This window comes from Coregonus lavaretus (genome assembly GCF_964263955.1).
Source record: "Coregonus lavaretus genome assembly, chromosome: 21".
NCBI classification, from domain to species: domain Eukaryota; kingdom Metazoa; phylum Chordata; class Actinopteri; order Salmoniformes; family Salmonidae; genus Coregonus; species Coregonus lavaretus.
Window position 1 is genome coordinate 9,014,379 of NC_140008.1, and position 4,648 is coordinate 9,019,026.

Consider the following 4,648-nt stretch of genomic DNA (forward strand, 5'->3'; position numbering starts at 1 on the left):
GGTGAGGGATATGGCTGCTTCTAGCAATGATCAGAACTGATTCACAGAGGATACCAAGCATGAGTCCCAAATGGCACCCTATTCCCTACATAGTGCACTACATTTTTTGGGTGATATATATATATATACAGTGGGGGAAAAAAGTATTTAGTCAGCCACCAATTGTGCAAGTTCTCCCACTTAAAAAGATGAGAGAGGCCTGTAATTTTCATCATAGGTACACGTCAACTATGACAGACAAAATGAGAAAATAAAATCCAGAAAATCACATTGTAGGATTTTTAATGAATTTATTTGCAAATTATGGTGGAAAATAAGTATTTGGTCAATAACAAAAGTTTCTCAATACTTTGTTATATACCCTTTGTTGGCAATGACACAGGTCAAACGTTTTCTGTAAGTCTTCACAAGGTTTTCACACACTGTTGCTGGTATTTTGGCCCATTCCTCCATGCAGATCTCCTCTAGAGCGGTGATGTTTTGGGGCTGTCGCTGGGCAACATGGACTTTAAACTCCCTCCAAAGATTTTCTATGGGGTTGAGATCTGGAGACTGGCTAGGCCACTCCAGGACCTTGAAATGCTTCTTACGAAGCCACTCCTTCGTTGACAGGGCGGTGTGTTTGGGATCATTGTCATGCTGAAAGACCCAGCCACGTTTCATCTTCAATGCCCTTGCTGATGGAAGGAGGTTTTCACTCAAAATCTCACGATACATGGCCCCATTCATTCTTTCCTTTACACGGATCAGTCGTCCTGGTCCCTTTGCAGAAAAACAGCCCCAAAGCATGATGTTTCCACCCCCATGCTTCACAGTAGGTATGGTGTTCTTTGGATGCAACTCAGCATTCTTTGTCCTCCAAACACGACTAGTTGAGTTTTTACCAAAAAGTTATATTTTGGTTTCATCTGACCATATGACATTCTCCCAATCCTCTTCTGGATCATCCAAATGCACTCTAGCAAACTTCAGACAGGCCTGGACATGTACTGGCTTAAGCAGGGGGACACGTCTGGCATTGCAGGATTTGAGTCCCTGGCGGCGTAGTGTGTTACTGATGGTAGGCTTTGGTTACTTTGGTCCCAGCTCTCTGCAGGTCATTCACTAGGTCCCCTATCTGGGATTTTTGCTCACCGTTCTTGTGATCATTTTGACCCCACGGGGTGAGATCTTGCGTGGAGCCCCAGATCGAGGGAGATTATGAGTGGTCTTGTATGTCTTCCATTTCCTAATAATTGCTCCCACAGTTGATTTCTTCAAACCAAGCTGCTTACCTATTGCAGATTCAGTCTTCCCAGCCTGGTGCAGGTCTACAATTTTGTTTCTGGTGTCCTTTGACAACTCTTTGGTCTTGACTATAGTGGAGTTTGGAGTGTGACTGTTTGAGGTTGTGGACAGGTGTCTTTTATACTGATAACAAGTTCAAACAGGTGCCATTAATACAGGTAACGAGTGGAGGACAGAGGAGCCTCTTAAAGACGAAGTTACAGGTCTGTGAGAGCCAGAAATCTTGCTTGTTTGTAGGTGACCAAATACTTATTTTCCACCATAATTTGCAAATAAATTCATTAAAAATCCTACAATATGATTTTCTGGATTTTTTTTTCTCAATTTGTCTGTCATAGTTGACGTGTACCTATGATGAAAATTACAGGCCTCTCTCATCTTTTTAAGTGGGAGAACTTGCACAATTGGTGGCTGACTAAATAATTTTTCCCCCCACTGTGTATATATATATATATATATATATATATATATATATATATATATATATATATATATATATATATATTCAGTTTCAGATTATTACACATTTCATGATTTACAATTTCAGATTACTTAAAAGTTGCATACAGTAAGATGGGTCCCTATAGGTCCTGGTCAACAGTAGTGTACTATAGGGAATAGGGTGCCATTTGGGAAACAGCCTAAGATCCTTGTAGAAGCTGCTGTTAGCATTAGATCAGAGCCATGCTTTCTGTGGGGGACCTCGTGGACTGTGGTTTGGATGGCACTCCAATGACGAACAATGTTTAGAGCTACAGCATATGGTAAAAGATGACGGAGAAGGCTACAGTACAACATGACCTCAACGTTTCAGTCCTCTTCTGCTTTACATTTGACGTTGACTGTTTCTCCAACATTTGATGTGTATCCTTACTCTTGACAGTCAAGTCAATTGATTGGTTAAACATTGCCTACACACTTCCATTACACACTGGATACAATACACACACACACACGGCCCTCTGTGTTTTCTTACCAGGCATAAGAAAGGGCCTCACTGCATCCACTTATCCCCATAACAATAAGTTATATGCTTTTCTAATGAAGAATGTTACTCATTTATAAAAAAATATATATAAGAATTTCCCAAATGTTTCATGCTTCTAGTTTCCCAATCTTAAAGCAGCGACTTCTACAGTGTGAGTCCACAGAAGAATAGGTACGCTTTGTCCCCTATGTCACCCTCTCCACATAATCAACTGACAGCAAGACAGTGTCATGTCTTGGTTTGAAGAGTAAGCCATATTAAATGGCATAACAGGCAGCATTAGACCCTCGAAATACCAGTGTACACCCACAGTTATTACCATGCCCCCTTGAAACAAAAACAAAAAAGCCATTTGTCTGGGAATAAAATTGGATACCATCCTGTCTGAAAGCCGACTCCGTTTGTCTCTAACAAACGTTAGCGGCGACGGCAAACAGTTTGACACACTTCCGTAATATGCGTGTGAAGGCGAACCATCCTTTGGTAATAGCCCCTCATTGTTGGCTCTATTCATACCGGTGTGTGATTGAAAAGAAAATTGAATGCCTTGTGATGTGATAAATGTGTCTATTACTGCATATGCACACAAAATGTCTGTGGAAAATTACAGACCAAGACTTTCGGAGGGAGGACATATTGGATTCTATTTGAGCTTAAATATAAATATACTGTACAGCCGGATGAAATGAGGCCCGTGCTGCATGATTTCTCATAGGCACATCACAAATGAAAGCCCTTGACAGCCCCAATTGTAAGACTATATAAAAAGGTTAAATGTCTCCATAGTGCTCTGTACTGTAAATAGCTGTTTGATAATGGACACCGTCTAATGTTTGCCTACGGTAATAAAAGGGAAGATTTCCTGTGAATAAGTTCTGAGACGTCCTTCCTTCTGAGAGGAAAAATAAATGGAGATATGTGACTACAGTATGTGGCCACTGTTATGACAAAGGCCATCTTGGATGTTCTCAATTATAAGAAAATCTATATAAGTGTCCTTTCTGCACATCTTACAAAAGCATCTTTGTGATTCAACAGAACTTCATGTTAATTGAAGCCCTGATGCAATCAAACATTTATTCATCAGCTTAAGTATATGTCCGCAATCCAAATAGCACTCTATTCCCATAAGGCTCTAGTCAAAAGTAGTGCAGTATGTAGGGAATAGTGTGCTATTTGAGACACATGCCATGTGATTAATGCTAACCATGTAAGCCTATATGATGTTTGGTTCAGAACATACTAAGTTATCTTTAGGTTGATGGTTTGGTCGGATAAGATAAGATTAGATCATCTTTATTGTCCACCGTTGAAGTTATGATCAGAAATATTGTCTTAATGTTTTACTGGCTCCTGATAAGGAATTGTTATTGTGATAAAATCTTATAAAATACTTTTGTTTTGAGGAAACGCTGAGGTTATTGCTATGACGTAGAAAAATACCAAATGATTAATTGTTAGTAAAAATGGGGCTAGTTTGTATAAGTCACACACATGGGTATGCACACACCATCGAGCATAATTTACTGTAAGTAAATTTAGGCTTTCTGTAGACGTTAATTTGAAAGAGATTTTAGTGACCCGAACAATTAAGGAAGACTTGGGTAGTCAATCAATGAGTCATCTTGCTTTACATTTTTTCCCAACTGCTTACACACAAAATCTTTTCATGTCACACGATTTTTGAAACCTCTCACTCAAAGTGCAAAACTACACACAAAATCTCCAAAACCATAAGCTATTTCTCAGCCTTTGACTCAGTTGTCAATTGCATAAAACACTTTTTTCAAAACACTACACACAATTCTCTACCTAAAACACAAAAATCTAACAGGAAGTGACTTGCTTTCCTTTTCCAAACACAACCAATCAAAATGCTACACTTATTCACCAGGTCAAACACACTCTCCTCACATGTTCAAACACTAATTGCTTAACTGATCACTAACCAATCACTGCTTTACTGTAGTATAGGACTGTTTTGAACAATGGATGCCAACAATGGACAGAGAGCAAGAGGAGTAGGAGGGAGAGGCAGGGGACAACAACGAGGACAAATTCAAAGACGAATAGTTGGAAGAGGAGGAGTAGGAGGTAGAGGAAGAGGAAGAGGAAGAGGAAGAAGAGGACGAGGGCAAAGAAGAGAAAGAAGGAGAGCCATCTCTGATGAGATTAGGGCAACACTTGTTGATCATGTGATCAACCACGGTTTGACCATGAGAGAGGCTGGACTGAGAGTCCAGCCCAACTTGAGTCGATTTACAGTGGCGTCCATAATTCGACCTTCAGAAATAAGAACAGGTATGCAACTATCTAATTACTATTTTAGCATTACAGTAATGTACTGTAAAATACGTATGACTGCATAGTATT